The sequence below is a fragment of the Emydura macquarii genome, unplaced genomic scaffold (assembly GCF_026122565.2).
Source record: "Emydura macquarii macquarii isolate MOO-44397 ecotype Brisbane River unplaced genomic scaffold, CSIRO-AGI_Emac_v2 contig_1363, whole genome shotgun sequence".
NCBI lineage: Eukaryota > Metazoa > Chordata > Testudines > Chelidae > Emydura > Emydura macquarii.
This window is the reverse complement of record NW_027131500.1, coordinates 23,826,038-23,853,179: the sequence shown is the minus strand read 5'-3', so window position 1 is coordinate 23,853,179 and position 27,142 is coordinate 23,826,038. Positions and strand designations below refer to the sequence as shown.

Below are 27,142 nucleotides of genomic sequence, written 5' to 3'. Positions count from 1 at the left end.
GATTTGCCTTGCAACAAGGGATTCACCCCTCCAAGGCAGTTAGCAAAACACTCAGCCATCACTTCATTCACAAACCTCCCACTGACAACAACTGGAATGCTGTCTGAAATGATGGTAAATTACAGATTAATAGTCACTCCAGTGATGAAAGGCACACCAGGCCTAGAGTGACTGTAGCAGCAATAATACTTCTTGACACTAAATAAAATGTACAGAAACATAGAAAAGTAAAGAGTCATTGCCCAGAAACATTTAAAGTGTTTTGCATTCCAGTTTTTTAACCTGAATTCCATACCCATCATATTAGCTTTCCTTTAAAACTGTCACAGACCTATCAGTTCTCAATATGGATTTTCTTTTGGTAAAATCGTTCCTTTACCCTCTATCTTTTCTTATCTTTCTTTCTGTGTGTCTCTCTCTCTCACACACACCCCTTTCTTACCTCTCTTCCCCAACAACTTTTATGTTTAAGTTAAGTTAAAATATACTAAATACAATAAAGAACTCTCCCCTCTGCTGTCACTTCATTCAGATGGAAGTTCACATCATATCATTACTTTTTCCTGACAGAATTAGGTATCACTCGCATAGACAGCCTCCTCCCTGTGCACAACGTTCAAAACTATCTTTTAGTGTTTTGGCAACTTGCATGGCACTGGGAGGAAGGAACACAGTTTGCAGCAGGAAAATGTTTGCAGGGGGCGCTAGGAAGCCAGTGTATGTGCACATGGTTTGAATGCTAGCTGCAGCATGTCTGTGAATAGTTTGGTTAATAAAGAGACAGTTTAGTTTTAGAAATGTGGAGCCCTCATGTTCTTATGCAGCATGCAGTACCTGAAACAAGTGCATTATTCAAAGTCAGAGTACATGCTACTGCTTCTGTTTCCATTAGAAACATGTAGGAGTTTGTGGGCAAAACTGTCAATAAGGGGCTCAGTCCTACAACATACTAAGCAGCCTCAATACACCCATGGACTTCAGTGTGAGCTGAGATTGCTGAGTAACTTGCTGAATCAGTCCTAAGGCCAGATGCAGCATGAAGGTAGCACCACAAGCTACAAGTGGAATGAAAAAATAAGGATTTCACAAATGGAAGGACTTTTGGAAAAGGTAATAATTAGCCATTTTGCCAAGTTAGGTGGCCCCAATCTTCCAGTCCATTTCAAGGAGGGTTCCATCAGATATGGTTGCAAACTTCTGGCGTACCCAAATGATCATTGCTTTTTCGACAGCAGTAAAGTGTAACTTGAATTTAAAAGTTCCCCAGTAAGAGCTATTTTTAATTTGAAAGACAAATGTGGTGCTTACACTAAACTTGCTAGTTTGCATCTGATTTTTTCTTTCATTGCTATTTTTTGTGAATATGTATCTAAATCTGAATAAGCAGCACCTTACTGATTAAAGATTTCTGCTCTTCTAATGTGGCACTTGCATTCTGTTCAACCACCCAATGTGTCTACAGTGTAGAAACCACTGTCAGGCTCTCTAGTCTTGCTGTTCGTTATATACATATTATGCTTCAATACACCTGATCAGTGTCAAGTCCCACAGCTGGCATGATAGGCTGAAGGAAGAGCCAAATATTTGTGAGAGAACTCAAGCCTCCAATACCTTTAGTTCAGCTTTTCGTTCCTTGTCATATTTCATCTCACCATCTCAACAGTTGTTTAGATGGAAGTCTTCCAAAACTGCATTAGAGTAAAATAATTAGACACCTTAAGATTCTCTTATCAACTTTCCTACTCCATCTGTTTATGCCAGTTAACCATTATAATGCAAAACTAAAGACAATTGGAGCTACGTTAGGCTAGTCTTACACATGCTGATGACCACTTATTCACACAAATTGTTCCCTTGACTTCAATGGAAAAACTCATGTGAAAGCTTGGCAACATGAGTAAGAGTGCACAATCTAGCCCTAAACAAACAGCTTAACAGGTTGTTATAGGAAAGAAGAGGGTAATTGTGTTTTCTCTGGTTATTTCAGTAAATGCTTCTCTCTGTTTCTGAAGACTATTTATCATGATTATTTAAGGATTTATGAAGAATGTGTCTTTTGGGGGTGAGAGGGGGGAACCAAACAATCTGCAAGAGAAATATTTCCTTGTTTTTCAGAAATGTGACATGTCCTCTGAAAAATTACACACTGCCCATGAGTAGTGAAAGTCAGTTCTGGATGTACCTCATCACTTTGTAGGCTTAGAAATGAAAGTTTTATACTATTAGGGTATGTCTACGCTGATGGTGGTAAAGTCCCCGCCGTCAGATCGACCTATCAGGATTGACTGAGCCGTCAGTGAAGACCCGCTCAGTCAATCCAGAAGTCAATGCAGTAAAACCACCCCTCAAGTGGCATAGCGCTGTGTCGATGGGAACGCAGTTCCTGCTGATGCAGTGCAGCGAAGACGCCGAGCAGAACGGAAGCACAGCAGTCAATGGGAGTTATGCAAGCTACTCTGCGTAGGAATTTTCCAGGGGGCACAGTCAGTCATTCCCAGCCCAGGAAAATCCTGAGATATTGTACTTTAAAGTTGTGGTTTTTAGGAATAATTCTTTGAGGTGTACTAAATGTATTAGTTATAATTTTCCTCTCCCTTTGAGCCCTGTGTAGTAGAATTCACAGAAACTAAGGCATCCCAATACATTTTTCAAAAACTCTCAGACATTTCTAAAGTAAGTTTTCTATGACCCATGTCACATACACAGGATAAAAGAGAGGGAGGAGTGGTATAAAGGTTTTATTAGCACTTACCTGAGATGGGTCTGCTTAACTCACTTGTGGCTCCATTACTCCTGAGTAATATAGCCATCCCAAACTCAGGCTGATAAAAACTTCATACCATACCACACCATTATATATCTGGTATATACTACTTTGTTTACAGAAAAACACCTCTAGAGAGTTTTTAAAACGTTCATTGGAAAACTTTTATAGCCCTTTACTTCTAAAACCAGACACCTTCATTATTATGAGTCCAACTATACGTGGCTCGGAAGGAATCATAAACACATCTGAAATAACCTAAAATACCTTTACTATACCTAAAAATGTCATGACTTTGAAATCCATAGACAAAACTTTAAAAATAGGAGGTTCAGTTTAGGGCTCCCAAGTCAATATTTAGGCACCTAAATAAATGACCTGATTTTCTGCTCTCATTTTTAAAACTCGATGAATGTCTAGAATCCTTTCATGGTAAAATGAGTGCTGGTCTCCATTGGGAAGCTAGGAATCTCTCCATTTGGTATAAAACTTTTGTTTCTAGTTCTGTTGAGGTGAAAGATACCAGTATTTAAAGTCGTGACATTTTTCTGTCTACAAGACCAGTCTTCAGTGCAGAACTGAATCTTGCCTGTCCTGGGTCTTTGGCAGGGGTAATATTTGAGAAGAGGAGGAGGAAACATTCTCTGGGAGGCTGATTTAAATAAAATGAAGCGTTCTTGAAGCTGCCCAGAGGATTAGACTGTCAGAATAAGTCAGGCAGAGATGGATTAGTAGGCAGAGAGCTGGTAAAGCAGTCAAAGGTGCATGATAAATAAATCAATCAATCACATAGCTCTGCAATTTATCAGACGCCTCCACAATTTATCCTGTTGATAGTACCTCTATATATGTGGTATGTGTGTGCACACCCATCTATGGGTCAATTTGTAAATACAGTGTTACATATAGATTTATATATGTGCGATGTGGTGTACAAACCCCACACTGGACAACAAAGGGTTAAAGGATTATTTTGGGCCCAGCCAGCCATGCCCCATCACACCTGCAGCAAATGCTCCATCTGGTGGAGGAATTAAAGAGAATGGAAGAGAGCAGACCTGCAGCCAGCAGCACAGCACAGCAGGAAGGCTGAAGCCTTGAACATGACTTCCCCTGAGGGAAGAGAGGACTCACCCCAGAAATAATCAGGCAGGGAAGTATTTCCCTCTCCCCCTCATGTGGACCCTGAACATTGGTAATCCTTTTTTATTTTCTTGGTTCTGACTCCCCCCAAGCAGGGGAAAGCCTCCCACTGAGCTGGTCTGGGGGGATATAGGAAGTGGCTCAGGGAGGGCAGCCTCAAGCAGTCTCACCAAATGCCCAAGTGAGCCCCAAAGGGCCTACCAACAAGCCCCCTGCCAGTCATGGCCCTGACCACTAGGCCACGTTTCCCAACCAACCCCCAAGTGAGGACTGTTACAGCATCATCTAGATGTTGATTTACTAAAACGTTTCTAATGTGATCACCTTACGTGCTTCAGCAACTTTTAACATTAAAAGTTTATTAGGAAAGGTTTATTTATAAAAGTTAATCACTTAACATGACTGATGCAGTTGGTCAATACTTAATCTATTTCATTGCTATTTCAATATCCACATGACATCCAGGTTAGCTTAATGAATTATGCAGAAAAGTCTAAATAAACTATTAAGAAATCAGAAGTCTACAAAGGTGCAGTTTGCTAAAGGATACAAAGGAACGCTGAATTCATATAGTCAGATCTCTCTCCCCGGAAGAGTCAGTGTTATCTTTCTTTCATGAGCACGAAAGACCTGGAGCGCCTGACTGCCTCAGGCAAGTGAGTTTGAAGGTCTCCTTTATGAGTGAATGAAAGATAATAATCAAAATCTAGGTCGAGCTGCTGTTTATTCTAGGGAGAGTTTTTTCTGAGGAAAATGTTTTTAACTTTGTCAGAATTTATATTAGTAACTGATTCAGACCATGTTATCTGATACTAGCCTTTGCAAACTGAGCTAAATTCTGCTCTGTGAGTTACATCAGTGGAATGCTGTAGTCGCTCCTAGGCATCCATTTGAGTCACCCAGCAATAAAGTCAGCACAGAAATTTTCTCACTATAGTTCATCAAAGTGCTACTGTGTTTTGTATATTCAGAATTCCAGGACAAAATTCAGCTCTGGTTTAAGTGGGCACAGCTCCCACGGATTGGTGGATAGCTGAGTTTGGCCCTCCAAGTTTAACCACTACAGATATTTCAAATAGGTCCATTTTCGATTATCTTCAGGCTACACTACATGGAAACATATCTGGAAGGCTGTAGATTTCTTGGTAAAGGAGGCTATGTTTACACTGGCGGCGGCAAATTCACCGCCACCAGATCGATCTTTCATGATCGATTGATTGAACAGGTCTCACTGACCGCTCAATGAGGGAGTCGACTGAATAAGTCCACCTCCTCAACTAGCTTAGTGCTGAGCCAATGTGAACAGCGCGCAGAAGCAGTTGATGGAAGTTACGCAAACTACTCAGATTAAATTATAACTTTAAACTATACTTTTTACTATAAATTATATTAAAACTGAACACATTTATATTATTTAATATATAAATAAACATTCTGGATGTTTTGTAAAGAATTAAAAACAAACAGGTCTTTATACCGTTGCAAAATGAGTATAGCTACAATCCTTTGTGTTCCATCAAATGTATTGCACAGCACTGCATTCCAGATGTTTTTATTAAACATAGTCTTGTGTTGGAACCAAGACCTTAAAGTCAAAACAGACACTATAAAATGTATTAAATAAATGATTATACAGGATTTCTCCCACACAATTCTCTGTTTGTAACAATGCACTAAGCCACATGACAAAAAATCATTTACATCAGAGAAATTAATAGCTAGGAAGAGGGCCAGTGGAGATTGCTAATGTTTATTTACATTGAAGGATTATTTTTTTCCAGTGATTTGGAACTATGAAGTTGTGCATGTAGCTGGTCTAGGTAACTAGACACTCTTATTACTGTCAATCTCTTCTTCCTTCTGCTATTCCCTCCTCGTGTTTGTAACTCTTACTGCCTCTTGTATTAATTAGACTGTAAGCAATTTGGGGCAGTGATGGTGTCTTGTTTGTACATTACTATGCCCAGTGGGAACCCAGTCCTGATTGAGACCTTTAGGCATGACTGCAATGCTAATAATAAATAATATTACCCCTTTTTTGGCTGGAGCTGTGAGCCAAAGTTCAGAGCCTTGCAAATTGGAAACATTAGAAACATTGTTTCCATTAGAAGGACAAATCGGTGGAGTGAGCTGCATCTTGGATGAAATCCATAAAGTCCCCTTTTGGCCCCGAGAAAAGCCTTATTGACAGCTTTTGGAGCTGAACACTGGAGGAATCTGAACAATAGGAGATAATTTTTTTGCTCACAGCTCTAAGCCTCATTCAACCCCAAAAGTTGTCTCTAAGGCAGTGTTTCTCAATTAAATTTGGCCACGGAACCCTTTTGAACTCGATAAATAATTGCGGAACCCCCCAAACTCTTAACAGTATTTTTACATATGGGCCAAAAAAAATGTCGAAATAAGCAAATTATATACAAACAACTAGGTTAGCGTTTCTCAATTAAATTACAGTTACACTCAATACCCACCGCCGAAAAATCCGGGACATCTTCCCTTTTTCGGCGGAGCGGAGATCAGCTGCTCTCGGCGGAGCAGAGAACCCCAACAGTGTTCCCGCGGAGAACCCCAACAGTGTTCCCGCGGAGAACCCCAATTGAGAAACACTGCTCTAAGGCTTTTCTCGGGGCCACGCTCCCAGCACTTGTTCACGTTTTCTGGTGCTTCCTTGCTATCTCCCCTCTCTGCTTCTCTGGTGGTTCTCCTGCCTTATGGAAACATGCGCCCCACTCCAACAAACAATACCCAGCAAAAACCCTCCTCCCATATAGTTCTCATTCCTGAGCAGACGCACATGTGCCTTTGTTTTGGGCAGTGATGTGTGCCTGCGTTTCGGTTTGAGGCCCTTATTGTTTCTTACATTTATCCCACATGAAGGGCAGCTATTACACTACCAGTTTCAGTGAGGTTAAAGCCAACCTATAACAATAATAATAATTACAGAGAAGAGAGGTTCTGTGAACCTCAAGAGATTTGGAATCTTCTTTCCAGCCAACTTCTAAAATGTAGTCAGTGACAGGCAAAGATTGCTTTTGTTGGTATGAACTCTGTAGCTGCGTATGGTTTTATGTTGTATATTAAGCTTAAGGAACAATGTTTAGTAGTCAGTTATTTACATTTAAACGTTTACCTGCTGAGCATCAAACACACTTGCAACATTATGAAACCTCACACGGCTTGTGTGAAACAGAACTTGGCAGAACAGTTTGCAGAAATATAACCAGTCATCATCTCACAATATCTTCAAAGACATTTAATGAATTGTACCTTTAGCCTGTATCCCTTTCCTTTTTTCTATCTTGCTAAAATACTGTAGCTCACACCCTTCAATTACAATGGCTCTGGGGCCTGAGTCAGAGTCAGTGCCAGATGTGAAATCTTGAGTTATTCCAATTTCAGCACAAAGTTCTTTCTCTGAATACTTCAGCAAGGAGATATAAGCTCCTTTAGCCTCATAAGGCTAAGAGGTACAAAACAGCTGGGGGTTTTTTTAGCACTTAGTAAACTTTCAAGGTGAAAAGTGCTATGCAAATTATAAAAAGTTTCTTGTGTTCATCTTCACAGTGGCTTTTAAAGCATAAGGTATTGAGATACAAGTGTTGCCTGGTACATTTGTGAGATTTTTGTTTCCTCAGTGTTATTTTGGCCAAGCATCTGATATACTAGATCGTTTGTTCTCAGCCGTCTGTACACAAGATACTGAAATTCTTATGGAGACTATTTCAACATTCCCTATAAGTGACATGAATATAAGCTTCTGTTATTAATTGTAGCTGATTAGCCACAAGGCAAATATTTAATTAAACCTTGAGAGACAATAAAGTTGCACATAAATTATCCATTTAAAAGCACATAGGTCTTTACATTTCATTAAATATAGTTTAACAAATAACCACACATCTTAAACTCAATCTGTGTTTGAACAGGTTTGAAGTGAGGAAATCCTCCAGCGGATTGTTGTTTATTTAGTAGTTTATTTCTTGATGCTTTTTGACTTGTATTTACTTAAACCCTTGTTCATGCCACTTTCCTGATTAGCAAGACTGTCAGTCAAGTCACAAGTGAACAATTGATTCAAAAATCTTTTCAAGTTATTTTAAAAAATTCTTACCAACATTCAGAAAGGCAATATTATGTAGCTAAATATTAAAGGTTCTGTTTTGATTTTTTTTAAAAACTACTTTGTTCTATAGAGCTTTGCTATAGGAAGATGTGTTTATTATTGCAAATGTTCACCTGAATCCTGGCATCCATGTTGGCTGGGGTAAACATGTATATGAGTATGGTCTTCAAATATGAGTACCAAGGTTCTCCCCTGTTCTTTACCCTCCCCTCTCCTTTTTTTAATTGCTTAAGAAAGTAATACAAGTCTTAACACCAGGCTCTCCTCTTCACACTGGCTATACACTTTACATGATTGTGTGAGTTGGAAGGAAATATTAGTGTGCATCAGTAGTGTCCATGGGGGCCCTTTGGGAGTATGGAGTTCACTCATTTCTTCTCAGGAATAAGGAATTTGGTTTAACTTAGTCTCCTCACTTTTTTTAAAAACACTACAACCACTGGTATATAGGGCACATGAAACTGGTTCATTAAGTAAACGAAGAGGTGGGAACAGCCTCAGAACACTCATATGATGCCTAAGCTCTGTCAGCATGTGATTTTATATTTATCAGTAGTGTCCATGGGGGCCCTTTGGGAGTATGGAGTTCACTCATTTCTTCTCAGGAATAAGGAATTTGGTTTAACTTAGTCTCCTCACTTTTTTTAAAAACACTACAACCACTGGTATATAGGGCACATGAAACTGGTTCATTAAGTAAATGAAGAGGTGGGAACAGCCTCAGAACACTCATATGATGCCTAAGCTCTGTCAGCATGTGATTTTATATGAATATATTATCCACCCATCACACTTTTGAGTAATATAAAATGAGGCACAATTATCACATGAATAGGTGGAAAAAAAAAAAACTTCAGTGTTGAATGGTGCTGCTGGTGCAGAAAGTCTATGCTACTTGCTCAGCAGTCCTAAGGAAGCATGCTACAACTATGATATGATTTGGAACAATCTTCTGTATCAGATCACTTCCCTAAGATGTTGTGTGGGAATAAAGAAAAACAAACATGAAATGGGCATGAGATTTCCTGGCATTTAATGTACATGTGTTTATTTCCTCTTTATATAAACTGTGCAGCTATTATGGAAAAATGTTTATGTCTGCTGCATATTTCAGTTATTGTCTAAAAATTAAAAAGGTCAAAAAACCAAAATCATGTCACTACTAAGGCAGGTGCAAAATGTCACTAAGCCACATTGCTTTTTGTTGCATTCCATCCCCATCTTTATCTGTCCCTTATCTGTCTAGGTAATCATATCAGAGCAGGATTTTGCCTTCCTACTTGCAAAGCATCTATCATCCAATTTTCAGAGTGCTGAGCAAATAGTTTCATTGACTGGGAGTTAGAAGAGCTCAGTATATTGCTAGTCCTATGCAAATAATTTATACTAATAAGACATTAAAACTAGAGCAGATTGAAGTTTTGATGACAAAAACATTCTATTTTCTCCAGCCAACTGTAGTTGAAATATACTGTTTATCCTTTTGTAAAAGCTGACTCAGTGCTACAGGAGTCAGTGAGGGGACCATCTGTCACATACCTGTAATTGTTAATCACTTGAATCCATGCAGATACTTGAAGTTCTGGAAAATGTGCTTAATTTTCCTAGAGCTGGGTGAATAAGTGATTTTTTCAGTTTACTGGCGGTTGTGAAATATTAAAGAAATCTGTGCCAGTCAAAACCGAAACGGACTTTTTTCAAAATTTTTAGCTAATTGAAAAAGTGTGAAATTTCAGGTTCAATTAAACATTTCATTTGACCTCATACACAATTTTTCATTTCAGATATTTTTAATAAAAGCAAAGGAATTGAAAACCAGGAAAGAGGAGGTGATAGTGTTTTTATAAACTTTTAGCCCAGAGGAGACAAGCACTGGTTTAAATCCTCTCTCTAGAGCAGGGATTTGAACCCAGCTCTCAAGTGAAAGCACTAACCACTGGGCTGTGGGGCACTCAATGGCTCCTGTAATTGTTGAAGCTGTTCCATTGTGTGTGTCTATATATTAGTCATTGGACTGGAACCCAAGTACTATCACACCCCCACCTCCCAAGTGAGTGCCCTAACCACGAGGCTGTAGAGCCATGCCCGATGACTATTAGGCATTTTATACAAAGTGGAACAGCTTCAACAGGAGAGATTGACAGCCCCACCCCAGAATAGCCAATAGTCTGATAAGGGCACTCACCTAGAAAGGGGGAGATCCAGGTTCCAGTATTTACTCAGGGAGGATTTGAACCTCTACCTCCCATATCCCAGGTGAGTTCCTAACCACTAGGATAATAGTTATAAGGGTGTGGCCTACTTACCCACCACCAGGTCTGTGAATGGTACCTAAAACTCCTTATGACTCTAGTCAGAAAAGTCAAAATGCTTCATTTGAATCTCATTGATTCCCCCTCCTTTTTCATTGCAGCATGAATGGTGTAGAGAAGGTGAATAAGGAAGTGTTATTTATCTCTTCACATAACACATAAGCCAGGAGTCCACCCAATGAAATTAATAGGCAGCAGGTTTAAAAACAAAAAGGAGGTACTTTACAGAACAGTCAGTCAGCCTGGGGAACTTATTGCCAGGGGATGTTGAAGGCCAAAAGCAGAACTTGGTTTAAAATAAGAATTAGATAAATTCATGGAGAATAGGTCCATCAGTGGCTATTAGCTGAGATAGTCATGGATGTAACCCCATGTTCTGGGTGTCCCTAAACCTCTGACTGCTGCACGACCAGGGATCATTTGATAAATTGCCCTGTTCTGTTCATACCCTCTGAAATATCTGGCACCAGCCTCTGCCAGAAGACAGCATACTGGACTAGATAGACCATTGGTCTGATCCCTATGGCCATTCCTATGTTCAATACAATTTGCCGAAATTGATGCCAATTTGCAAAATCTCAGTTAACCTGCATTTTTCAGTAAAAAAAATGTACTTCAAAAATTTTGCCTAGCTATAGTTCTTACTTTGTGTGGCTTATTGGTTTATGTCTGGCCCACTCATTCATCTGCTTTGTCACTGGAGAAGGGTGTTGTTCCCAACAAGCAATGTGTATCAGATATGGAATTGTATGTATGTAGTTGCACTGCTTTGGGCCAGATTCTGAAGTCTTTACTCAGAGTATGTCTAGACTGATGGTGGCAAATCTGCCACTGTTAGATCAATCTATCTGGATCGATTGAGCAGAAGTGAAGACCTGCTCAGTCGATCCGGAAGTCGATCTAGTAAAACCACCTCCAAAAACAGCGTAGCGTTGCATTGATGCATACACATTTCCTGTCGGCGCAGCATAGTGGAAACGGCACGTTAAATGGAAGTTATGAAGTCAACGGGAGTTACATAGCTTGCATAACTCCCATTGACTGCCTCCGACTTTTCTGGTAAGTACAGACCAGACCTTAGATGTTTTTGTGAAGAATCCTTCACACTGAAATCTAGAGAGGGCTGCTGGGGGCACTGTGGCAGCATGGAACCTTTATATGGATGGCCCTGGAATCTTCCAGATTTTGCAACAAGCCCTGTGACTTATTCCCCAACTGGTTTTTGAAAGAAAATATATATTCCAAAACCCAATAAAAACTAAGAACCAACTAGAAATCAATCATTAAATAAAAGTAAGCAGACAAAACCAAAAAGCTGAAATACAGATTTGCACAGGTACCTCTGAAATTAATGTAGGTTACTCCATTCATGTACAAAAATACTTAGGTAGCAAATGGAAAGTAGCTCATGTGACGGACACCACATTCATATATAATTGAAGAACCCGAGAGTAAGATGTTCAGGCACAGTAGAGAACTGATAAAAACAAGAGAATAGTATAAAACAGGATACAAACCTCTGGGGATTATAGAGAATAGTTAACAGGCTGAAAAACAAAATAACTACATCAAAAATTACCAAATGATACAAAAATAAAAACAATTGACCTGCTGAAGCCAAAGAATTGAGCAGAAGTACTACCTGAACACAAAGTCTCCAATGCAATTGTGCTATGCAAGCCAGTGATATCAGTTACATAGGCCCGATTTTCCTATTTATTACTGTAGAAAGAGAGGCAGCAAAGATCCATTTTGCATGGGTGTGGAGAGCACCAGCTCTGCAGCATGCTCCCCCACTTGCCAGTCCTGTAGAACTCCTTCACAAGGGCGCTACAGGTGTGACTCAAAGTCAGGTGAGGGTAGCACTTGGAAGGGGAAGAGCTGCTGTTTGTTGCATTATCTTCCTTTTACCCCATGTAAGATAACGTTGACTCAGTCAGCATTATCTTTCCTGGTTGCCCATCTATTCAGTAAAAACAAACGAGAGTTCTGTGGCACTTTAAAGACTAACAAATTTAATATTAATATTAAATATTAAATTTTTTAGTCTTTAAAGTGCCAAAAGAACTCTTGTTGTTTTTGCTGTATACAGACTAACACGGCTACCCCTCTAAAACTCTATTCAGTGTAACCTTTTCGGCGAGTGGGGGTTAAAGACAAGGATACCATGGGAGCAAACTGTTAGGGGAATAGAGATTGCAGCTGGGCAGATGCAGAGCCAAACACCAAAAGGCACTTCAGCCTGACACTAACTTTAATCAAAAGCTAAAACCTCAACTAACTCTTATTGTTTTACTCTTTTAAATGTTCACTTACTTGCTATAAGTCTATTTGTTTTAAAACCATTTCATCTGTTAATTTTACTCACTTTCAATATATTTGTAAGTATAAAAAGCCACACTGTGAAATGTAATATATCTACTTTCAATTGTAAAAGACACTGTCAAAAATGAAATAAGGTTTTCTTTAAAAATAATATGGAAGTTCTTCAGCTAGGGGTTGGCCCTGAGTGATTAAAGTGTGAATGGCTGAGCAATTGAGTTGAGTGTAGATGGGGAGAGTGATTGAACAATTGGTCTGAGTGAGAGATATCGAAACAGACAAAGAAAACACCAGCCTCACCTAAAACATTTGAGGGAAGAAGAAAGATAACAACTTTTACCATTCAAATGGCTGAAGAGGAGCCCACCCTAATAACTTTGGAGCCAGCCCATTTCAAAGGACAAAATTGCAAGAATGTGGGTGATTAAGAACCACACCAAGAATGCAGTTGCAGCATGACAGTGCAAAACCATAGACTTACAGGGGTCCTTTCCCTATAAAATTGGACAAGAAGATGAAGGCTGGAGGTTCGGGTCTACAACATCACACCATCCAGGAATACTGATGCGCATCGGCAGGACCTTGCTCCTCATCCTTGTGCTACAGTCACCTGGCCACTGACCATCACAAGCACCAAGAGGTTGGTAACTATAACATCTATGAGACCCCTATGTATGTTTGTCTGTCTCCCTGTCTGTGTATGCCTGTCTGTGTGTAAGTGTGAATAAAAGTACCAATTGAAACGTGTCTCTGTAATTGTAGTATTGATACAATGTTAATACTGTTTTCCAAGTGTTTAAATTAATACTTTTACTAAAGTAAAGAACAATATTGATGTTATTACAGTGTTGATACTTTTCTTTCTATTGATACTATTTACCAAATTTCTGTATTCACAATAAATGTGGCTTGTTGCCTTATCCCCTGAAAGGTTCCTGTGATATTTGTTATTTGGGTAACACCCAAACCCCTTCCCCAGAGTGAAGCAGGAACCTGTGTCAGATAATACTTGCACAGAGAGAAGCCCCTGGGTTTTATGAGGGATGATACCACAGAGAGTTTTTGTCTTCCCTGCACAGCCAAACTCCTTATTACTGAAACTGCATTGCCCAAATGCACAGTTAGTACACAGGGAGTTCCTCAGAATCAAAGAAATGGGAGATGTCTCCCTGGCTCAACTATCTTCAAAATCATATTGATTTTTCAGCCCCTTGTATCCTTGCACCACAAAAAGGGAGGGGATTATATCAATGTGTGTTTTCCTGGTGTTGACCTGTTAGTACAAGAAGTCTTTATAACTGGTTTGCCCTCATTATTTATGTCCTAACACTTTGTCTTTCTTATTTCTGTGATTCCAGCTTGCCAGAGATGCATTTTCACATAGTGGTCAAGGATCATCATGAGTTGCATGTTTTTCAGACAGATTCAGCTCACTATTGAACTTCATTCTTGTTCTCAAAAGAACTCAGCTGAAATTATATCTCAGTAACAAGATTCATTTGAGAGAGGGACTAAGGCTGGCTTCAGATTAATAGCTTGAGTCTGTTGCACCAGAAGTGGTAAAGATTTCAAGCTTTATTGAACTTTATTCAAGTAAAAAAAAAAATCTGCTCCTGCAGCACAAAGTAGCTATAATGCCATCTAACCCAGCCCCCTGGGGAATTTGGGTTTGGGTTTGCTTGAGCAGAATCCTTTCCCATACCTCTAGAGCCAGCCATAGGGGATTGGCCCAGGGACTGCCTATGCCTCAGCAAGCCCCAGCTGGCAGAACACCTGAAAGGACACCATCAGTTGGAAAAATGTAAAGCAACACTGAGTCTGGCTTCTCTAAGTTGCACCCAAGAACCAGCTTGGTGGCCCCAGGATTAAAGCTATCCTTCTTTCTGTCCCCAAGTGCTGAACATCTGTTGCAGTACAGGTTGGTAACTGCCTGTGTATTTGAAGGTCTCCTTAGTTAACAGCAGGAAATGAGCCAGGGAACAAGAACTTTCTGGAACAACTTTGAACTTTAAAAGGGGTTTGCAGACCTTTTGCTTTATTTATAAATGAAGCTGGTCTAATCAGACCTGCCAGGCTAGAATAAGACCATACTAACAACTTATTTCAAAATGCAGGGGGGGGGGGATTAATTTTAAAAGATAAGAGGAATACTGGGTTGCTACAGAGCCACTGAGTGGCAAGTTAGCATACAGAAGGCTGACTAACCCTGTTGATATTACATAATACTTTTTAACTGATTAACACCAACTTAACTTCATATAAATAGGAGGGGAGAGCCTCCTGATTCTGCCACTTTCACATCATTTCGATGGACCCTACGTGTGATTTATAGTATTAGATGTACTCTGAAAAGAGCCTTAATTTTCATGTGTACAAAAGCTTCAGTGATGGGTTTGCAAACTGTATTTACCTGTACAAATCAGCTAGTTGCAAAAAGTACTAGTGTTTCTGTAGTAATGATCCAAAACACTACATTTAACAATATCAAGATTACAATTTGAGGCAATTACTGTAGAATAATATATTTATATGGCACTTACCTACTTCACTCACTAAAACACAGTTTTGGCACATTTAAACTAAGATGTTGGCATGTAAAAATTCAGGTGCACAATTATAGGTGTGCAGATATAGAGACTGATCTGAACATTTGTCTCTAAATATCTAGAAATTTGACCTTTCTATACTCTGTTTATGCAACTGGATATGCGGTTTTAACACTGAATGATAACTAGAATAGTGCAAAAAAACAAACAAACAAACAAACAAACAAACAAACAAAACCACCAGAATATATACCCAAAAGGGTAAAGCAATCATCAATCTAAAGAGTGACAGATAACCTCTGGGAATGGCTGAACAGCCAGAACATATAATGAAGGTGAGAATATGTGGATATTTGCCTGTGCGCAGAACATTGAGTGGTGTATTATAGAAGTCTTCTTGCTCCTTGATGAACTTTCACATTATGCTGTCCAGTAAATAAATATTAGCTCAAATTGCTTTTGGCTGGCTGACACAAACCTCTAACATGCTTGCTGCACAGCTTTATATTCTTGTACTATTATTTTTATTTGATATTGTGACCCGTCCGTGCTTAGGGTAGCCACCTGAAAATGCCAACGTCAGGGGAGGCTGCAAAAGGAGAGCAGATTCTCCCAGCACTGGTGGCTGACACTGAAGTCAGACTTCCCACAAACAAGTGCTTCTGATTCCCAACACTGGTTGTCAAGAAGCCAAAACAAAAATATATACAGCCCTCTTTACTGCATTTCAGTCTCTGGCTCCCAATCAGCCACTAGGTCCAGTAAAGAGACCAGCTATTTAAACTCTATGCTCTTTACCAAAAAGGTTTTCTCCTGACCCCAAAGGGTCAGCCACAGTACCAGATCAATATAAGTTTGGATCTTACTCAAAATACCACGCTGCCAGCCAATCCTTTAGTAAATAAAACTAAAGGTTTATTATAAAAAGAAAGAAACAAAACTATAAGAGAAATGTTAGAGGATTAAAGCAATCAGACACATGCAATTGATTTGAAAGTCCATATTATATATCTATCTATCTCAGGTTTATAATAGAATTGTGGAGTTTGCAGGCTTGTATAGTCCTTCTGATGTACATCCAGTACCTGGATGGGTCTCAGTCCTTTGTTTCACAGCTTCAGGTCAGTTGCAGAAGAGTTGATCCAGACGTAGGGCTGAAGACTGAAGATAAAATGAATGTGGTGCAGCTGCCTTTAATGTCCTTTGGCCTTTGCCATGCTGCTTGTGGAAATTTACAGGAATAAGATGGAGTCCAGGGTCACATGAGCGACTGGTGACTCATCAAGTATATCCCTGGCTTCTCCCCCTGGGCCCATTGTACCTGTGAATTTCCTTAATGGGCCATTAGCAGGCTAGTGCTGCAACCATCCTGTCTGGGGTGTTGCCCAGAAACACAGTACAATATGAAACACAGATAAAATACAGCTCCATATCTTCCATTACACCCATAACCCATGAATATAATCATCATCATCTCACTTAGCAAATTATAGCCGCTGTAATGGTACCTGACATGGCATCTCACATGAATTATGATTCTGATGTATTGATGTAAAAAATATAAATGCCCCCCCAATCCAGCCAGCATGACAGATATTACAGCTGACATTGTAATATTAGTCATGTTAAAAGAGAATAATTTTATGTAGGGATGTATTTTTTATAAAACAATACTATGGGTAAAATCCTGGTCCCACTGCAGTTCGTGGGAGCTTTTATCCTAGATACTTTTAAAAATCTTACATGGTTTTTGGGATTTGGATCCGACCCAACGGCTCTATTTTTTGGTTGGGAATTGGACACAGCCATAATCTAAGAACGTCTGATCTTGTGATCTTTGTCACTTTATTTTGACATCTTTGACCAGCTTACTAGATTTTCTGCATCTTTGGATCTGAACCTGAATCAACCTAAATCTTAGCTCTGATTATATTTTGAGCCCAAACATCATGTTAAGCCTAATCTGATTCAGTCATCATAACTTCAGTCTGTATATGGGGTTACCCAATGAAATTAATGGGCAGCAGGTTTAAAACAAATGAAGAATTATTTCTTCACACAATGCACACAGTCAGTCAACCTATGGAACTCATTGCCAGGGGATGTTGTGAAAGTCAAAAGTATAACTGGGATCAAAAAAGAATTAGATAAGTTCATGGAGGATAGGTCCATCAATGGCTAAAAGTCAAAATGGTCAGGTATGCAACCCCATGCTTTGCATGTCCCTAAACCTTTGACTGCCAGAAACTAGAATGGAACAGGGAATGGATCATCTGATAAATTTCCCTGTTCAATTCACTCCTTCTGAAGCATCTGGCACTGGCCACTGTTGGAAGACAGGATGCTGAAGGCAAATCAAACACGACTATAATCAGGATCTCCTAAATCCTTGCTGAGGCTGACATGCATGACTATCATGTCTGGTTGTGGGCAATCTATTCCAGTCAGTGATGTACAAATATGCAATTGTTATGATCTTGTTTTCTATATATTGCACTGTTACAGTTCTAGGGCTCTGCTGTATGCAGCATTATCTACAATTTTGTGAGGGAGAGTTGGAGCATATTACAGTAGGAGAAAAGGTGGCTGTGGGCACATTTGTGCTTCAACAATCCTAGAACTGACAGGTAGTAGCTGCTCTAAATTATACTGACTAGAGTGCCTTAGGGACAGCTTTATCAGATGAGGCTCACCCCTCACACCTGCAGAATCCATCCTACATCAGAGGAATCCTCAAATGCTATATTAGGCTCTCTCAGTCTTTGTGTCGCTGAAGGGATACAAAAGGGATGGGAGCCAGAAAGCACAATCTGACTCAAAACAAAATTAACACTTTACTGGGTTTCCCTTAATTTAAAAGGAAATTATTCAGGCTGAAAATATAAGGTTGTTTTTTATATATGGAAAAATCAAAGTCACACAGTTAAATTATACTCAGTTATATTTACCAATTCATTTTGTTTTATGATATTGATTCAGAATGGAACATTTTATTGACCGATTTTCACTTCCAATGCCAGATATTTGGCAACACAGCTGGTAGAAAATCTGAAAAAAATATCAAATACATTTGAAAGTTTTTTTTATCATAGGTGACGCAAGACAGACAATAACCTGAGTGAATTTTATTGAATTAAATTACTTCTTATTGAATTAAGATTAATATATTTGGGGTACACTGCATTGGAAATGCAAATATTTAGGTACCATTTTGAGATTGTATGGAACTTCTTTAGCAGGAAGACCAAATTAATGTAATCTCTAGAAGGTATGAGGAAGCTCAAAAGTCTTTTTGGAATACGAATACAGTGGATTTTCTAGGCAGTACCTTGAGGTGAGCGGAATGAGTGCAAGTTCTCCTCCTCCAATGTTGATGTTTTGAAACTATGCCCTGGGAAGAGACTAATTGTATGCTAATTACCTGCTTCTGGGAACTCCAAGACCCATCATCAAAGAACAAAGACCCTGATCTGCATAGAAGGGTGGACTATACTTGTCATGATTGTGCTTGTTCTGAGCTGAAGTTATGATGAACTGTTAACCACAAGGACTCCCCTAGAATCAGGGTTTGAAGGACTCTTTTCCCAGAATCCATGGTAGGGTTGAGTTGATCTCTGGTAAGTTTATTAGCGTGTGTGTACATTCTATTGTTTTTACATCGGTTTTCTCTGGAATGCCTTTTAAAATTTAAGAATAAATGTGCTTGCTTACAAAGGGTTGGTAGGCAACATACATCTTTAGCAGTCACTCTTATCAGTCTGTGCAGAGAAAGCATCAGGTCTGTGTGGGCAGACTGTCTGCTAGGAAATACACTGCAAAGGCAGGGAACTGAGCAGCCTGGGAATACCCTCACTCAGAAGGGAGAGAAATGTGGGTTTCTACCAAGAATGGCAAGGGTAGGGCAGCTGGAGGCTGCAAGTGGGTACCCTTGCTGAACTAGTAAGTACAGTAAAGGTGGCAAAGTTTGGTCTTCTATAATTTCATTAAAAACCCCTTTCTATGTACACATTTTCTAGTAACATCATTGATGAAACAATGCAAATAGCTCCAAGCCCATGTCCATGCAACCCCTGTAATTTGTTTTGCCTTTTTATAATTATGTATAATTCATATTGCATTTGTGTTTGTGTCCATAATTGTAACTAGCACTTAAATTAATTACACTATAACCTCTTGAATCTATAGGGCAACTGTTGAGTTTTTTGTTAATATTTTAAAATCTTCTCTTTTTAATTTTTTTCCCTCCATGTCTTTGATATGTTGTTTCTTATCCTCCTTGTTTAGATTCTCTGTGGAATATTCTCAGAATAATCCTTCAGTTTTCTTTTATGACTGAAACTTTGCATTTTAATAGTGGTCTGGAGATATTTCACAGGGAAGAAACTATCAGTTTTAATAACAAGAAAGGAAAAATACCATAAATCTGCACTAACCACATAAACCTGAAGTCTCTGAGAGACTGATTAACATTGAGACTCTACACAGGTTTTTTCAATAATTAGAGGATGTGCTTGCATGGAGCCATGACTTCTCTGGCCTTGATGCCATTTCCCAGGGCAGACAGCAATTATTACAGCCTACAGTACATTTCCTACACTGCCTGCAGCCGTTGAAGATTTTTTGAAGTAAAGATCTCTTAATTTCACACAACCTTGTCATCAGGTTGGATTACCAACATGTTTTGATTATTATTTTCTTCAGCATGTGCTGCATCACCCGATAGCTGATTATTATTTTCTGTACCAGTTATTCCAGAGAGGGTTGAAAAGATCACAATCATATCTTTGATTACATTAACACAGCAGATGACAATTTTAGCTTATCAATGGGGCATCTTGCACCAAAGAGTTTTCGCTACTAGTGAGCTCGAGTGATAGCCCCCACTCAGTGGTCATAAGCTCTTTTTGCTGTATTAGCATATTTGTTCTCAAATTCCTTTTGCTTCCATGTTTCATAAATAGCAAATTAGTCATAAAGGTAGAGGGATGCTTCTTCTTCTTTATAACATCCTAACCTTACCCATACTGTCTGGCCACTTTAGCAACAGTTTATCATCTTAGCACAAACTGCATTTGTCAAAAGAGCAAGTCAAATAATCTTAGTATAAAGAAAATAAATTGTTAGTGGCTGTTAAATTGCTCTTTAATTGTTCAAGATGGACTGTGCCAAGGCTGCTACCAAAACAAAATCAGAACAATTGACTGGGCTGTATAAAATTTGGGACCCACTGTAGTGCACTAGAGACACTAGACCCAGCCAAAATAAACTGAACATTTAGAAAATTGTCTTACAAGATTTGCTCTGAACGATGGCGATTGTCACAGATGTTTCCCAGGGATTTGAATGCAAGGAATGGACTGTTCTATTTTGAGAAGAACCAGGCAATGAGAAGTGGAATATACACGTACAGATCAGTGAAGTAACTAGTGGTTGTTTACGAAAGGAATTATATGTAAAATGAGGATGGCTGTTCAGGGATAAAAGGACAAAGCATTTAAGTGCAATTGCTAAAGGAGAGAATGAATAGTGAACATCAGCATAGGTTGTATAGGGAATTAAGCAAATAGGAATGAGTTGAGAGAAAGATAAGAAGTTAGGGACTATGGAAGAAAGAATTGGAAGATGACAGGATGAACGTGAGAAAGAATTAAGAGAGAAGGAGGGAGACAAATAGGTGAGAAGTGGTCAAAAGGCATATGGAAAAGGAAGGAGGAGGAAAATGAGAAGAGCATGAAGCCAAGGGGTTTGCTGAGAAAAAGAATGAGGGGAAGTACACTTCAATTTCCAGAGTATAGGTGTCAGCATTCACAAATTACAATAACTGGAATGTTGAAAGAACCAGAGAGCTCAAGGAGTAAATGGGCATAGGAACTACCTCTTCACCTGTAGAGAGAGTCTCCCTAGGATAGGGTGGAGGTATCCTGGGCAGTTGCATTGTTGTTCTACCTGCTCACAGGATATAGACTTCAGTCCAGCACCATTCAAAGACACTACAATTTCACTCAGCATGTAAGAGGGAAAATAGATTTCCTGTTGGCATATCTGGACTGCTGAATACAGATTAACATTGGCTGACAAGACATATTTGGATATTAGGATGACCATCCCCTGCCAGAATGGTCTGCCGCCATTTCCACATCATTCTTTCTAAAAGGACTGGTGGGAAGGAGTAGCTCATAAAGGGAGAAAAGAGATTGTCCTAAGCCCTTTTGGGAATAGGAGAAGCCAGGACGAGGTGAAGAAGAGCCCTTCAGCTCAGCAGTACCCAAGCAGGATGCTATTTTTGCCTTCTCTGTAGAGATTAGAAAATTTGAGCAGCCAATGCTGGCTGGGTGAAGAGAGGGTCCCCTGAAATAACAGTGCTTAGTGCAGGTCTTTCCTGCCCTGCATTGCTGGAATTGAGAGAGGAGCAGCTGATGCTGTGAAAGAATTCATGGCTGGGGCTGAGAGATGAAGATTCCAAAGGCACCAGCAGCAGCAAGCCTCAGAAAGAGGAGGGGGGAAATGAAATTAGCGTTTAGGAGTCCAAACAGGAGAATGCTGGAGACAAATATCCCATGAATTTTGTCTATTGGCCTCCCCTATTATTCAATGACATGCTCAATGTCTTACAGGAGTTGAAGTGTTTTCACAAGTATTGCAGAGTCATGAAGACAGATCCTGTTCTCTTTTCAAACTCTCATGCACAGTACAAATTCTAAGGATCTAATACTTTTCTATTGCAAGCGGATGGAGCCTCATATGAATATGTCAGCCAAAATAATGGCTCAGGTCTCCAATGCTCCTAATCATATTGAAGTTAGACTGCTCACATGAGTAAGGATTGGGTCTCTAGGCTTTTTCATTGGTTTCTAGCCTCTTATTGGGACTGGTTAAAGCTCCAAAGTATGTCTTTATTGTATAAATGGAAAACATTTTGTCCACATATTAATAGTAATGTTCTGAGTATTACAACAGAATTATAGCAGAGGATAGGAACGAATTTGAAGTCTCAACCTGGGTTCCTATACTCCTGCCATCACCAATAGGACTCCTCAGCAAGAAGCCTCCCACTGTGTTAACTAAACACTTATTTTCAGTTTACAGAGAGTGCCAGTAAAATACAGCTCACCCATGTGAACTTTCAGATTGCTAAACTGAGAAAAAACTGCTCATGTCCTTTTAATTAAAAATCAATTGCAAAATAGCAAATGAACAACATTCAGATACATGGAGCCTGATTTTCAGTGGGCATAAGCCACTGTAGTTCCATTGAATAGGTTGATTTATGCCAGCTGGGAATCTGCCCCATAACCTACCTACATTTGTTTGCTCCTATTTTCATCACATGACCAGATGAAAACAAGATTTTGTAGATTTGGTCCCTTAGTAAAGAGGCTCAGAAAATGAGTTGCTTCATAGTTTGCTTAAGTCAAGTCATTTTTAGGAATTACTAATGTTTTGTTTCAAGACTGTTTGCAGTACACTTCCTTTTAGTAGTTTTGTAGTTATGGAGCTATTTAATAATCATTTGTGTGGAACAGTATTTAAGAAACTAATTAGTCCCTGTATATCATGTGTTTGTACACACAATCTGTGCAAGTCATTACCATACTATATTACTGCATCCAGGAGTTTAACAGAATTTAAAAAGGAAGTAGACATTTATATATAGATAACACCCACTGTTAGATTAGGTAATTAGGATTTTGTTGTAGAATTTTAAAATTTAAAAAGGGTTATAAATGCTATAAAACTGCTTCAATACATAAGGCAACAGAATGTGACAGGAGTCAGGAAGAAACACTGCAATGAGCAGATTATTGCATAATTCTCCATTATAAAAAAGTTCCTTCCCCTGTACTTTGAAGCAACTCTTACTGGTCACTGTCAGAGAGAGACAAGCTACCTGATTAGAAGGACCTCTGGCTGGATCTCACATGTCAGTTACTATAGATGTTTGTTATAACCTTAATTTTAAAAGAAGCCAAATGCAGTTAATATGCATTACTAAAATGATGGTACAGTTCAATTTTATTTGGTATAGCAAACTATCCCAAAATGCTTTACAGCTCTGGAGTTAGTTTTCAAGAGGATGGGATGCTGTAAAGTCGCAAAGACTGCACAGAGGTCAAGAATAATGAGGAAGGAGAGTGGTATCATCAGCAGTATAAAGAACAGGGGATGTTAGCAAAGAAAGAAACCACTCTCTATGTAGTTATGGTCAGATCAAGGACCAGACAAACTGATTACAGTATGTGTGTGAATTAAAATAGTAACAAATACACATTTTAAATAAATGTATTTACACACTGCTAGATGTAAACAGGGATTTACAATTGGTGGCATCATTGCTGGCCATGGTGTCACTCCTTCCTGAGCTGGGCAGATAGGCCAGCTGTCTACAAAAGGGAAAGCCGAACAATAGGCAACAAAAAGGTGTCAAAAGAAGAGATATTTTGATTCAGTGCCTGCAGAGAAACATCTGGAAGACCCCAGCTGCAGACAATGGAGAAGAAAAAATCCTCACCCTTTCTAAGAAAGAGTAAGACAACAGTGCCACAGAAAGACTAGTTTAGGCCTCTTGTCTCAAATATAAGATTTTATGTTTTGTCTTAATGCAAAAGTATACTCATAGGAATTTACTAAGTACTAAAAAATTTAACTGAAAATAAAGTTAAAATCCTCTCTGGCCCCACACAAACATGTATTCACTCTTTCCAAAAGTCACTTGGCAACAGGTCCTTGGTGTTGCAGATATGTTTGCTTTATAACTTCTACCCTATATTTGCTCAGTTTACCAAACGCAAGTTTTTAATCATATCACCACAGTACATCCTAACAGATGCAAAGCAATGTTTTTGGTTTCAGACATAATCCTCAACAATAGAAAACAAGATTTGTAGCCAAGAATGCATTTTGTTAGTGATGCTGTCAGAAGCACTAGAACACAGTTACCTTCTTGAAAGTGAAGTGGTGCTGCTAGCAGTCAACTCTTTTCTGAATTTCCTTTTTTAATGGATTGAGTCATCAGGACTGGCTATCACCCACAAATCTATACTGTATTGAAGCAAAGGAGTGAATGTGGCTGTGTCAAAGCCTTCTACATAAAAGGCTGCACATTACAATATTAGAGATCTGTGATGATTCAGTGTAAGTAATCAAAGGAATCCCCTTCCTTTGATTCACTTGTTTTGTGCTTTAAGACCCAAGGAACAAAATTACCATCCCAATTACAACTGATATCTTTGCTGTTGTCTCAGTGGAAAGGTCAACATTTGCCTCATCCTTAGAGGTGATCCTTGCAGAATGTGGGCATTTTGGGGCTATTTTGTTAAGATGCATGGAAAAGCCTATGCACTGCTGCCTACTTTGTACCTCTTATCATGAAGGCTTTTAGTTCCCAATGTAAATCAATCGAGTACTTTTCAAAACAAAATTCACAACAAACACCCCAATCTCTAGAATTTTTAGTGGCAAAAAATTAGCAGGTAAGAGAACACCTTATTTGGACTTTCAAAAATCTTTGACACAGTCCCTCAATTAGGCTATATTAAAGAAAACAAGTAAGAGATGAATGGAAAAGTTCTATCAGGGATTGGACATAACTAAAAGAAAATAAATGGTCACTATTAATCTTGGCAAAAGGTTAACAGCATGTACATCCAGAGTTCTGGACTAGGACTCTGTTGAATATATTTATTGCGGATCTGGAATGGAAGTGGAGGGGGATAAGGAAAAACAGTGAAGTAGGAAAATTTGTAGAGAACGTTATTTAGATGAGTTAAGTCTAGCAGAAATAGTGAGAAACTTCAGATGCACTTAGGCATACAGACAGCATGATGGCAGGTGACAATCACAGTTGGCAAATGTAAGGTAATGTACATTTGAACAACATTTGACCTACTCAGGATTGGCACTGCCAGTATACTGTGCTGCCTTTTGACCCGTCTTCCACTACCCCTTCCACTATATGCATGGTTGTGGAAACAGTATACTCCAGGAGGAGGGGAATTAATCTGGATAATTGGTTACTGAGGGGCAAGTCCAGAGAGGATGTCCTCTCTCATGTTCACTTCACACAATCTAGATCTCATTCTAAATAGCAGGAAGTCAACACTGCTCCCAACTCAAAGAATCAAGTTCACTGGGCCCTGGTAAACTATGAATTTGAGTATTTCTGCTGACCAAGCGATTCACTACCTATATTTGGAGCTGCGGTCGCAACCTTCAACTACAGCCTGAGTTTGCCTGAGGTTGCTAGGCTGTATTTACACAGCTAGTTCAATATGCCATGCTGTGCCTAGGTCCTCTTCAGATGTGGCTGAAGTTGGTCTAGGATCTGAATGGTCATCTTTTGGACAGACTGGTCCAACATCTTACACAGAACCTTGATGGATGGTTCAGGACAACGTGTGTCTGGGCGTTCCCTTTGCTTTATCTCAACCAACCAGGACTGTTGTCACCAATGCTTCCTTAATAGGTTAGAGTGCATCTGGGTTGCTGAAAGTTCAAGGCCCATCACTGGAACAGGAAACTTCTCTGCATATCAGTATCCCGAAGCTTCATGTCATCTACAATGCCTGTCAGACCTGTGAAGGTCACATTAAGGACTCAGCAATTCTCATACTCACTGAGAATACCATCACGATGTATCACGTGAACAAACAATGGGGAGCACATGCCGACATGCTGTGTCAGAAAGCAATCTGGCTCTGGCAGTTTTGCACTGGGGAGAACATTACCCCTGTGGCTGATCACTGAACTGGGATCCAGAATCATCTGTGGGTCACTTCAGTAGAAATGTCTCCCCAAATTTCATCCTGCATCTTTGCAGTTTGGGGCATGCCCATAAATCAGCCTGTTTGCCAACAGAGACAACAAGAAATGCTAGCTGTTTTGCTCCCAAGGGGGGTCTCAGTCTGGGCTCCTTGACTGATGCTTTTCACCTGAGCTGGAAGCCAGCAGTCCTGTATGCTTTTCCTCTAATTCCAATCATCTCACTGGTCATTCTCAAGCTGAAGTTGGATTGTGCCAAGCTCAGTCTCATTGCTCCAGAGTAGCGGAGACAAGGTTGCTTATCCAACCTCCTCATATTATCGATTCGGCCTCCCATACCCCGTCTTCATCCCGACCGCTTGACTTGGAATCAGTCAAGTTTTGCATCTAGTGCTCAATTCCCAGCATGGATGCTACATGGCTAGATGAGGAGGAGGAGGAAGAAGAAGGATGTTTGGAGGTGGTCCAGCAAGTCATGCTTAATAATAGCGAGCCCTTCACCAGAGGAACCTGTGCAGTTCTCAGTACGGGCTTTAGTCCAGAGACTTCATCCAAATCTAACTAGTATCCAGGACATCTTGGAGTATCTGTTAATCCTTCAGTCTTCTGGTCTTGCACTTAGTTCATTGAGAGTCCACTTGCTGATGATTTCAGTGTTTCTTCTGCCCATCCAGGGGAGGTTGGTGTTTTCAAACCCCCTGGCAGTAAAGTTCTTGAAAGGAGTCACTCATCTCCACCTGCCAGTGAAAGAGCCAATTCCTTTGTGGGACTTTCATAATATCTTAGCAACTCTTATGTGGCCTTAGTTTGACCCTCTGGCAACAACTTTTCTCCGATCTGTGTCAGAAAACTACCTTCCTTGTGGCAATAATGTCTGCAAGGAGGGTGGGTGAGATACAGGCTTTGATGGACACCATCCCATACATGCAGTTTTCTGAAGACAAAGTAATACTGCAGCTGCACCATAAGTTTTTATCCAAAGTGTTTTCTGTTTCATTTGAACCAAGCTATATTTACCAGTGTTTTCCTAAGCCACATTCAACCCCAGAGGAACAACATCGTCACACACTGGATGTCAAGCAATGGTTAGCTTTTTATCTAGATGAGATGAGGACCAGAAAGGTTTCATCCTCATCTCATTTGTGTGTCTCATATGCAGACCAAATGAAGGGTC

General features: G+C 39.6%; 1 long non-coding RNA gene across 4 annotated transcripts in view; it reads right to left on the bottom strand.

The window, feature by feature from the left end:
* Positions 1–27,142, bottom strand: part of LOC137155620 (uncharacterized) — a 102,436-nt gene that overhangs the window by 6,918 nt on the left and 68,376 nt on the right. Inside the window, exon 1 of one of the 4 annotated variants that reach the window (XR_010920582.1) lies at positions 1,612–1,690. The exons of the other annotated variants lie outside the window; for them this stretch is intronic. This is a non-coding gene — a long non-coding RNA (uncharacterized lncRNA). Of the gene's footprint in view, positions 1–1,611; positions 1,691–27,142 lie in introns of those variants that run through there. 4 annotated transcript variants of the gene reach the window in all.